Source organism: Xenia sp. Carnegie-2017, unplaced genomic scaffold (genome assembly GCF_021976095.1).
Source record: "Xenia sp. Carnegie-2017 unplaced genomic scaffold, XeniaSp_v1 HiC_scaffold_22, whole genome shotgun sequence".
In the NCBI taxonomy this organism is placed as follows: Eukaryota; Metazoa; Cnidaria; class Anthozoa; order Malacalcyonacea; family Xeniidae; genus Xenia; species Xenia sp. Carnegie-2017.
In genome coordinates, this window is record NW_025813485.1 from 2776552 (window position 1) to 2789487 (window position 12936).

General features: G+C 33.7%; 1 pseudogene; it reads right to left on the minus strand.

Annotated features, from left to right (window-relative positions):
• Positions 1 to 1814: 1814 nt before the first annotated feature.
• LOC124446916 lies at positions 1815 to 11947 on the minus strand (annotated as a pseudogene).
• Positions 11948 to 12936: the final 989 nt, after the last annotated feature.

Here is a 12936-nt window from a genome sequence, read left to right on the forward strand (position 1 = left end):
CACGTATCAAATTCTTGAAACATAATATCATTCCAGATATGTCAATGACATGTGAAGTCGGTTTTTTGTTGACTAGATATCTATCATAGCATGAGGTTTTTTCTCTCTTTTCCATGAAACGTCGTTCAAATATTTTATTGCTTTCATTCTTATTAAAAGGTTTGACACATTCGTTTTGTGCATACGATGAAAGGATGAAACGAAAACTCGAAAAACTTTATCATCAAGTATGCACAAAAAACTGGTTCTATTGATTTAAATTTTTTAAAAGCAAGTTGTTTTAGTCTGGCTTTGCAGATTTACAATCAGCATTTATTTTTTTGGAAATGTTCTGTTTTTCCACTGAGTAAACAAGAAAAATTGCACTACTGGACTATAGGTAACGGGTTTGCTTCGCCATAGCTAAAGGTGAGGCTGCTGAAATTTCCAAAAAGAACAATTAAAGTTCTATGAATACTGTGGTTTATCATAGATCCATCAGTCATCAAACAATTTGAATAGGAAATGGCCATTAAAATTGTAAGCTGGGAAAGAGTACCATACGCTACTAAATATCCTCACTATTAAACAGGTTTCTTCATTGTTGACGAAATTCGTAGCAAAGACCAACACATCATTGATATAAATTGACATCCAAAAACTCTTCACATACAATCTCTCTTGACAGCTACTTACACCTTATTCTTTATCACCATCCTTAGTTCAATATAAACAGAAGTGACCTCACGCAACTATTTATTATCACAATTTTTGCTCATTTATTTAAGGGATCATTTTATAATCAGATTGACGGGGTTTCAATGGTATGCCTATTGGCATTAGTACTTGCTAATATCTTCATGGAATTACCCAATGACTGCCATTCCTATACATAGTTAAATTACTAAAGACTCTTACATGATCTCTAACAGTTCTTTTTCATTAAAAGTGAAAGAGACACACTTTTAAAACAATGGAAAGCATATCTACCAAACAGATTGACCATTATGACATTAACCTTAAATAAGGTTCATTCACAGTTGGTGGCCAAATGCCACAAGTTTGCTGAGTCATCAATGGAAAATACAATGATACACAGTGTCACAGTTTATGAGATGGGTCAGGCAAATATTCATTAAGTCAGAAAAGACTAGAAGTCAGTTCGAGTATGATAGTCATTATGAGTATATGTAATATGCAAGCTTTGTGTTGAACGCTGCACCTAATAAACATTGCTCAAGTTTTTTCGTTATTTGTAACGGCTGTCAAGCTATTTTGACTCAAAACAACCTATGAACTACACCCAACAGTTTTTGCATTGTTCTTCGAGGTTAAGAGGACGAAGTTGGTCACAAAACTGCTTTATGGACGTTTCAAACATCTGCATTTTTGAACCAATAATTTAATCAGACATGCTTTAATATATGTCTCGAATGTTCAACTGGCAATCACCCAAAGTCAATTTTAGAACGCGATTATTGAATTGATCGTTTCTGATGGCGAACGATAAAGAACAAATAAAATAGTTTTCAGTTCAATCAAAGTTTTAATAGCATCAAAGTTCGGCAATGTGGAGTTCTAATAATTCACGCCGGTTTTTTTAAAATAATAATTTCGAAGTGTGTAGCCTTTTAAACCTTAAATAAATATTATTTCTGTCAATACTCTTGAAGGATCAACAGAAGGAAAAACGTTTCGGAAATTTCTCTCTTGTCACAGTGTTTGAAAACTGACTTGAAACACTTAGCACAGCAACGAGATATATTGCAGTATTATCTATTTAAAGTAAGTTGCGTGTGGCGACTACCCAACAAAACAATTACATAAACAAGACGTTGAAAGCTGGAATTTTCTTTTTTTATTCAGTAAATTGTAAAGTCTTAATGCACCTGTCGCACAATTACAACTTAAGCATCTTCATCGTTAGTCGCAAGAATAAAAAAGTCCAAACAATTGCTGCCGCTACAGATCTTTAATCATGTTGATATTTTATTACGAATAGTCATTAAGTATAATTTGCACCTTTCATCGATCTAATTAGCAGCAAACCATAAAATATGCTCACACATCACAATCATAAACAAACCAATGCTTGCCAACTGGTGATAAAAAGGTCCGACACACATCCATCCATGTTTCTAGAATGCTAGCAATGTGCTTGGATAAAATATGTGTAGCACAATTTTTTAAAGGGTAGGAAATAGTAACTTAATTTTACATACGTTTTCTGTATCAAAAGAAACTCTTTAAGCCTGGCTAAAAACTTTCAGCTTAATTTACTATATTTACACAGTAATCTTATTATTTCAATGCATTACTATAGGCACAACATCACGAAAACAAAGTCCCAAGAAAGCTTACAACCAAATCAGGTAAATTATAAATTTACCCAACATCGAATTTCTATTTGCTAAAATATAGTAAAAACAAAAGTGAAGTCATTAGAGCATAATGTACGAAAAGACATTTTAGCATAGACATTGCGTGACTGATTTATAAAATATCTCGCACTCTCTAATTATTGCTCACTCATCATTCATTCTAATTGTTCAGGTGATATTTACATGAATGTGATCCATGGTGAACCATATTTATACAACTCGTCAATCAATAGAGATATTTCGAACTTCATTTGGTGACTCCCGCATGGCAATATACCGCCGCACGGATCAACCTGAAAGTTCTGGAGATTCAATAACTATATCTTCTTAGAAATGCTTCAGAGTTCAACAATTACTAACAGCGATAGATCATGCCGCTATGCATAGATACGATATATTTGATGATTTAGTACAGAATATTTTCACTGGAGGTCATGGTTGCCATGTAGGTACAAAAACCAAACTAGTGAAGGGTTTATTCTGATTTCATGATTTATTGGGCAATAAACACTTAGAAGTAATCTATCAACATGACGGCTTCGACATAAGGCATAAGGTTTCTTCTGCAATATTATTTACTTTTCTAGAAGGTAAATTAAAGCTGGAATGAAACAAGTTTATAAAGAATAAATTCATAAATGAATATTTCCTTTTGTGAATATCTACTCCTGCGAGATTCAAGGTAAAAAATGTCTCACTCCAAAGCCAAAAATGCAGTTTCTTGAACAATGTTTGTAAACTTATTCAATGGTTTAGAGGAACGTTCCCTTCGCGTCCAGAAATAAAACATCAACCCATAAGCTCATGGCAGGAGCACTATCTGCACATAACGTGTATGTCTTCAAAGGGGTTTTCACGGGAAAAGGAACATTTAGCAATAGTACCTCGATTTTCACCCCCATGATCAACGTAAACGTCCTGTATAGCTTGAAAATATACAATTGCACGAGGTTCTTTCTTACTCTGATCTTTATAGTAAATTAATGCTTTAATTCTACGATCAAACACGAACCATCTTTTTTTCCAGGAAACCTTGAATTTACCGCCTTTTTTCTCCAGGTAACCACGACAACACGAAGAAGTCACACTGACACTTGAGCACTTATCAAGCACGTGACCAGACGATTGAAGATGATGGACTAAGTCCAAGTCAACCATAGACACTTGATCTCGTTCGTGCATCTAATATATATTAAATGAAAAACATGCAAACTAACAAAACAAATAAACAGGGTAGCAGAAATCAATGAAAAATACTTACAGAAGATGAAGGACGACTGTTTCCAATCTTGACTGCTTTTTCTTCTAATTCTTTCTCACTTTCTTCTCTTTTCTTTCGTTCTTCCTGCAGTTCTTTTTCTAACTCTTTAATCTTTTCCTCGTACATTGTATCTTTATTATTCAAAGTCAACAGTTCTCGTTCTTTTCTAACAAACGCTCTTCTTGCTCACGTACTCGTTCAAATTGTTGTTTAATTTCTCGCTCCGACTCAATTTCATCGGAATCTGTAGACCTCTTACATGCAACATCCTCGGAAGAGTTCGTGTGTTTTGATGAAGCAAAACTAGCTGTGGAGATTGACGACCTATAGAGAAGCTGAAGACATAGTTTGTAACATTTCTTGTCGAAATTTTTCAAACTCTGTTTTTCTTTTCTAGTTGATCACGTATTGTTTGTTTCTTGTTCAGCTCGGTGAAGAAGTTCTTGTATTTTTCAATATTGGAGACGTACTTTGTCACGCACCATCTGCTCTTGTTGTTTTTGTCGATCTACTTGAAGTTTTTACGTTCTTCTTCGACATTTCAAAGCTGAAGTATGCTCACGCTTTATCTCTTCCAACTTTAATTTTTCCATCTCAAGTTGGCGTTTTTCTTCCAGACGTTCACATTCGTAATGAGCCTCGATTAGTTTGCGTTCTCGTTCCATTTGCTCGGCTGCTTCACGCTGTTTCAATTCTAACTCTTCCAACATGAGCTGTTCGGTTTCAAAAAATTCGAACTCAATTGACGCTCCTTCTCAATCTTTTTCTTGTGTGGATAACATAGAATTTTCCAAACCAATAAGTTGCTCGTTATAAGTGTTTTGTAGTTCTGCAAGACGTTTCTTCTTCGATTTCTTGCATTCCTTGTTCACGCTCCTGAAAAGCCTTTTCAATTATCTCCAACCGCTTTTCTAAAGCTTCAATCTTCGCTTCTTCTAAAGACTTAATCTCTTCTTCTCGCTCCTTCTGTAGATTGATCCTTTCTAACTCCACTTGTTCTAGAGCAAGTTGTTGATGTTTTGCCAGCTCCGTTATCCTTTCTCTTTCGGCATTTATTTTTGCCAATTCTAAATCCTCTTGTTTCATGTAGTTTGAAAATTTGATCTTCAAGATCTTGCTCCAAGAGCTTTACTCGTTCTGTTTGCAACAACTGAATTTTATTTAACTTTTCTTCTTCATCATCAAAGTATCGTCCATTCACTGCTTCATCATGGTCGTGTCCATTACACTTGCCGTCTAAAATATACAATTTTTCCTCTTCGACCGTTGTATTTTTTATTTCATTTCTCTGATCCTCCAATTCTTGAATCTGAGCAGAAATTCTTGTTTTGAACTTATCTGCTTCTTCTTTTCGTAATCGTTCTAAATTACGTAGTCGGTTGCTCTCATCTTGCAATTGTTTCTTTTCATATTCTAATCGTTCAAGTACTGCGTAATGCTGTTTTTCCCGTTCAAGAAGACGTGCATTTTCTTCCTTTAGTCGTTCTCTTTCCTGTTGTTCCCGCTTGCGTTGTTCAATGGCAAGATCAACTTCTATAAAAGTCAAAACACAACATTGCTTTCAAATAATAGTTTGCAATTACTAAACAAATTCGACAAAACAAAATTTACCAGGATAATACTTGTCGGGTATGATGGAAAATCTGTTACCAGGATTATTTTCACGAATTCTTTGCGCTTCCTTAGGATGATTAAAGCGAAAATAGTTGGATTTCCCCAAACAGATCATGCAACCTACAAAAGATGTTTCATACGGTACATTTTAATAATGATTTACTATATCTGTCATATGTAAAAATCTATATACTTGTGCAGGATGTAGGATGTGTAGAATGTGTGTTCCTTACTGTAAACGTAAATAGAAATACCTTGAGGTAATTTCGTCGGCTGATTAACTGAAACTCCATCAATGGAACAAGGATTTCCTTTTGGATAAAACATGACTGTTTCTCCGTCATATTCAACAACACAATGCTCTCTGTGTCAAACAAAATTAATTACATGACATGACTTTTATGATTATTACTTGCATGGAGTCTCGCTTAACGTTTTTCTACAAATATATATCAATCAAATATAACTGACAAATAGCGGCAGAAAATAATAATTTGTGTAACTTACATTTCAATCCCCTTCCCATTCAAAGCAATGTCAGGTTTTGAATCGCTTGATGGTAAACCTATCACTGTTTTTCCTGGTTAGAAAATAAAAGCAGCAGAAAATTCATGAACACATTTTTGATAGTGGAAGGAAAACGAAAAATCAAACGCAACGAAATACAATCATGTAAAAATTTTTGCAGTTTAAAAACACGGCCACAGAAACCAAAAATATTATGGAAAGATTTATGTGTTAATGTGACTAATACCTACTCTCTCCAAAAGCACTCTCAACTAAGAAAATAGAAACTTGAAAAAATTCATATCCAAACACAATTACCTGTTTTTACAGGACACATGGTAACACCAACACTTAATCTTCCTCCTCCCAATGTGATAAAATGTGGTTCATCGGTTTCAAACTTCAAACCTTGTCCCAACGCTGTCACCTCAAGGGATTGTTTCTATTAAAAGATTGTAATCATGACCAACAACACTGGAACGAAGCTCGTGAAAGTGAAAAATTACTTTCATAATTTCCTTTGTTTTCATCCATTTTTCTTCCCAGATGCCAGTCAGACGTTTTATCAATTTTTCATTTTCTTTGAGTTTCTGCTCACTCTTTACATTCAAGCCATTCTAAAGAGCATTTGAAGCATATATTTAACATTGACTGAACATTTATATCGTAGACTCTCTTGTTTAACATTAAACTGGTCATCACACTAAAATGAACAGTTTTAACGCGAGAGCATCGTTTCATGTAGATCGTCCAGATTAGTGGAGTCCTGGGAAAAACCGCTGGTCATAAACATACCATATTCATTTGTAACTTCAGCCCGGCAATTTCATCTCGAAGTTCTTTTATCAATTTCACATTTGCTTCCTAAAGATTTATTATTTCAAGGAATATATGGAAATGTATGCTAAGTTTAAAACTTGTATTGTGACTTTATCGAGATAGTTGTAAAAGGGGAATGATAATTGAATAATTTAAATAGAGTGGGAAAAGTTTGATCATGTTATCATCATACATAAAGCTTTGAGGTATTTAACCACCCAAAAACGTTACCCAAAGCATCAAAAATAACATTCACAATTTAATTATTAAAAAAAAACATCAAATTTTCTTCATCAAAAAATTCAACAAGGATAAAATGAACACCTCATTGACAGATGGTTTGTTCATGATTTTCTTAGTATGATTTGCGTATCGAAGAGTGCTCATCGTTTTGTTAAAATGAATATCAGCAGACGACACAGTTGCCAACATTATTGTTTTACTGTTGCCTCCGAGATAATCTTTCAGCAGCAAAGTCAGTGCCTAAACAATGGACCATTTTAAACGCATCAATAAAAACATATACATTAGGAGAGAAACATATACAAAACATCACAAACCGATTCATTATACGGTATTTCAAATTCTTGATGATCAACATTAGCGTCATTCGTATGTTTGTGTTTGCTCGCTAAAGACGAGATCACTTGACCAAAAACTTGAAGTGATCTCGTTATGGCAGCTTCATTATCTTCATCAGGAGTAAGTACTTGATGGTCCTAAAAAACAGAAATTGTAATTTTTCTTATGTTTAGTCGTTATAGTGCGTATGGAAAAGAATATACTAGATTGTATTATAGGTTTTTTGGATGTATATCATCATCAAGCTAAGGGGAAGTTTTCTTGGCATGTGAGATTTAACTATAGTCCCACAAAATTTTTGTGAAAATTAAAACAAGTTTTAACAAATCATGGTTAAAGTAAGTCATCATTACTCTAGCATTAAAAACTTTCCGTTGACTAATTAAACAATTTGGAATGATCTGTCAAATAAGACACATAATATATATTATTAAATTAATTAATTAATCAATTAATTACTATAATAAGAATTAATAGCATTTCACAACATACTTTCTTTGTATGACGTCGATCAGTACCCGCCAAATCCACAAAACTTAATGTGCTTACTTTCTCTGATGGAGTGCCATCAACCATTTTTGCCTAAAATATATAAAATCGCATTTATATTTAAACAATCGTTGATTTTAGATCTACTGAAGACATCTCCTAGTTTTTATAATAAGTCTGTAATATTTTATAGTTCTAACAGAAACAATTTGCGACAACTTTCTTGTGATTACCTGAGTAAACTGAAGCATGAATACCACATGTGAACGTCGTGATAGCCCATCAGAAGATTGTAAAGCAATTCTACAACACATATAATATTTCAACTATATATGTGAACTATCCCTGGGTAAACGGTGTAACACTAAAAAATGTGATGAACTGTTAAGAAAATATTCTTAACAAGTAGCTACTATTAACAAATCGAGTCAATAGCTTTTCTAACATTTTTCGACAAAACACTAAATTGTTTTGGTTTTTGTCAGTTTTCACATTCACTAAATGCATTGGCGTGAGAGCAAAAGGTTTAAAAAAATTATTGAGTGCCATACCCATGAGTGCCGACGGTGAAATACACGTACAAACATTTGGTTGCCGACGGCGAAATTGCAATGGTAATTTAAATTTCTAGAGTTTTTTAAATTCAACAACAATTTCTTAATTCATATTCATTTATTTAATTGTTATAAATGACCATGCAAATTGTAAAACGTTAAACTTTTCAAAGAAGCACTGGTACAAGCAAGATTTTTTTGAATGGCAATTGGGGGGGGGACTCCAAAAATGGCACTTATACATTATACTTATATTTTTTCATTCTACAAACGAAGATTATACAGTAGTCCCAGAAATTGTATCGGAAGATAGACTAATTTATACGTTCCAAATAAATTTTATCAAACGAAGGAACTCTATCAAAACTACAACGAGCAATACTTAAATACAGATAAAAACAGAGCAACGCATTCTTATTATGGATAATACAACAATAATTTGCAGCTATTGGCTGACTCCGCTAAGTATAGTTATATGTCCGAATAAGAATTTTGGTATTTCAAAATAGGAAATGTCCATTAACATAAAGTGGAAACACATTAACATAAAGTTACTGTGCAATAACACGAACGATGAACAAATAAAAATAGACACAAAAAAACGATTGATTAAACGAAATTATAAACTTTGTTTCCACCTGTTTTTCATTCCATTCTTTACCATTTTACTGATTTCATCTGCATTCGTAACAATTTCTTTCGACAGTTTCTCAACATACGCTCCTTTTCAGGATCATCCTTCACTGGAATGTAAAGATCTCACAAGAATTATTGAATAACAATATCACGCACGGATCTTGAATATCATTTTACCTTTTAAAGAATTGCTTCTTGTCATAACATTGTTATTACTGCATTTCTTTGTCAGCAAATCGTTGACGCTCTCATTGTAGATTTCCAATAAGCTAAAAAAGCGTAAATATTTCTAAAACACGAAGTCAGCGATATTTGACTTAACTAGTAAGGGACAGGGTTCAAATCCACTTGATGGATTTTCTTATATTTGCCACATATTCAAGCAGTCTTTGGTCATGTTTAGTTGAAAACAAATTAAACAATTAATAAGTTTGAAATAGCTGTAAGCTTGTAACTTTACTTGGTCCATTAAAAAGAAAATTTACCACCCACAACAAATAATGTAGATCCTTTTTAAAAATCATTTGCTCGAAGTGAAAAAAATTTCCATTTACCTTATCTCTGCTCTATAAGAAATATCTTCGTCACTCAATGCTGCTTTATTGAATATATCGTTGTAGACATAGTGAACCAATCCCTCGGTTTCTTCATTGCCAAACATTGAATAGGTTTTGCCAGTACCACTTTGTCCATATGCAAAAACGCAGTTGTTGTATCCTTCAAATGCAGCTGACACAACTTGATCACCAAGGACGGAACATACCTTTACCAAAAATGACGAAATAAATTTTCAATTCATATAAACGACAAACAAAGATAGATCATCAAAAACTAAGGATAACATCCGTTGTAAAAACATCAATGATTGTTGCAAACTCGGAATATTTTCTACATTTAAAATGGGATAAATGAAAGATTAGACCCAAGACATAAAAGTCCATCAGATTTGAAATAAACCGATAAAAGTAGAAATCAGTTTGTAGTCAATCCCAAATGACCAAGTCACTGTTGACGGCAAGATTTCATTTTTTTGGAAGGGGGGGAGCATATTTCCCCCAAAATGTCACCTAAAGCCTTTAACTGTTTTGCCAACTTGAACTGGTTTCAAATAATCTTACTTTCAAACAACTGACTAGATGAACTATCATAACTGCAACTAAATGATGTTGTTCCCAGAATTAGAGGCATCACACGACGACGACAGCAAGGAAGAATCAATGCGCAAAAAATTATCTTAATCGCCTAGGAGCACAACTATCAATGCTCATAGACTTAGTAAAAACTGTCAACAAGAAAACAAACTTAGTAGCACCGTCGTAAAAACTGGTCTGTTTGAAGATCAAATCCCAATTAGAGGTCACAGAAAATGGCAGGCGGTTATAGCCATATCATGATGAAAACGTCCTTCACTGACAAAGCAAAGTTCCGCAAACTTCCTAAACCTCTTCATATCTGTCAAGCTATTGCGTAACGAACATTTTCCACTCTCTGGAGAATGAAAACGTGCCTTCGAACTGCGATGGTGTTTTGTCATATCACCTAAGCACGAAAATCAGACAAAGCGTCTTCATCTCACCGACAATTTATGATAATTAATTTTTTGCAATAAGTCCGACCAATCGTTCTTTGGTTCTTATCGAATAAAATCTTCATCAGTAATAGCACTAAGTACTTGTTTGTTGCAATAAATGCGCTTTTATAACGAAGTATGATTAAGTTTCGCAGCTAGCTGAACAGCCGCGTTTGTAAGACTCTAGAATATTTGAAAAAAAATTGACATTCCCCATAAACTTTTGGTAAACTATGGTCAAGTTGAACATTTGTAGACTTCAGCTTCACAAAATTTAAATCCGTTCCTACTTCCTACGATAACGATGGGGAGAACATTTCCCACTCCAAATATCTCATGATATCTCACAAAGAAATAACTCGATCGGTGTGAAATTCTAACATTGTAGTGTATGCACAGTTGGACACAAAAATAAAATGATAGACTCAAAGCCAAAGCATATTTTCTTATTTGGTATACGTGAAGTGATTTTGTAAAACCCTTCTGGTTATTTAACTGACCAAATGCTACCCAGTTGATAAAGTTTGTTGCGAAATGTTTGCCTCTTCTTGCCTTGTATTCATAATTGAATTTTCTGCTGAACAGACAACACCTCATCATTTTAAATTTAGCAATGCTATATTTGGTCTTTTATGACCTCGTTAAATGAGTTTAATTGGAAAAGGCGAAAATACAAAAATAAAATAGACAGAGAGATATATTTCATGGACTTAAGCCATTCTTATCAATCAAATCTATGCAGCAAATGGCTAGAAAAATGTCTGTTCGTCAGTAACGTGTATCTAAGGCTCGTAACTTTAAGACAGACCTGCTAGCTCAACGAGTGTTTGTAAATATTGACAACCGCAAGTATAAATACACATGATTTCAAATGCAACAGAACTAAATACTTTGCAATCATGTGCTTAGATTTTCTAAAACATAGATCACGATTTAAGAGTGCATTTTCCTTCCCAAACCATCATGCGGTCAATGTGATAAAAGTATGCCACTATCACAGGTATTTTACTAAACATATCCTCGTGCGTCGTACGTCTTTCAATTCGTCAAACACTTAAAATACATAGCGACAATGATATAGTTACTAACCTGATTTTGTGAGAAACATGTGTCGTCGGCAAAAGCATCGAACTGTAAAGAAAGCAGAATTGATCATCAAGTAGACACATGCGAGTTGTAAAACATGTTACGGACACATATATGTAAAAGCTTCGCACAAATTATATCTGATAATTTTAACAACAAGTCAACTCACGACATTATCAAAGGTGAACGTTTTAGCGTTTTCAGACTCAGGATTTTTTACTGTTACTTGACAATCGTTCGCTTTAACAATGACGCCACAATTTTGCGATTCTTCTATCCCGTTCAACGGTCGTACTCTCACAGCAACCCGTATTGATGACATGTTTGTCCAAGTATCATTCAAATAAGTCTATGCAAATTTTGCGTCCCAGGGTAGATTGTAACAAAACGATTAATCACACAAAACTGATATATCTCTATTCCATAACTTTAAAAAGCACGATAAAGTATTTTTCTAAATACTTCGCGTCCAAATGTTATTAGTAATATTGAATGTCACAAGTAATTCAAAATATTTGTAATGTGATATGACAACCGGAAAGGAGTGAGAATTTTACTTTATGCAATCTAACAGAGAAAAGGAATAGATACAATACAAAAGTTAATGAATGGTATGAGCTTTGGTGTGAGCAATGGCATAGACAGAAGCTCTCACAAAAGAAAATTTTTCCTGTTTTTAAAGGCTTCGCTAGGCTCCAATATCTCAATTGCTTAACAACTTTTGGGTAATATTTTGTTCTCTTCAACGTAATGATTTCTAAAGATATCTTACATATGTTTAGTACATTGTCCAACAAGCATTGCATTTGCTCCTCTTCTACTTGCATCATAAATGCAGTTATTGCTACACTGAAAGCACAACTTTGCGTGTTTTAAAATGCTGGCAGAAAAATTTTCATTAGTTCATGCAAGAAATTGATTTTACAGACTAATTCACTAAAATATCAGGTCGAAGCCCTAACAATACGGCTAGGTATACTATGATTAACTTTTTCAAATTTCAGGAAAACTTGAGATAATAACTTAAGTCTACTGATACGAATAAAGTGACTCTAAAGTTTATAAATGATTGTTTCATTTATGTCTCTCAAATATTAATTGAAATTTTCTATATTTATCATTCATTTGTCTCTTAGTTCATCACGTTCCTTAACGGTTTAGATTATCCATTTTTGCACATGATTTTCATTCCTCGTATTGTATGCAGTCAACTGTCAAGGCTACAACAGTAAATAACTCAAGTCTGGATCTCAAACAGTCGTCGGATTCAGTCGTCCAATCAGTAAATTATTTTACGAAAAAACTAAATCAAATAAAATATAATCAAGTTTATATTTGACGAGCAACATGGGAAATGATCATGCAATTTCATGTCTTATCCAGGCTGTTGATTTAGTTCCCCATCTATGTCAAAAGAACATTCTTAAACTTAAGACATTGCAAACTTTTGCTGCATGT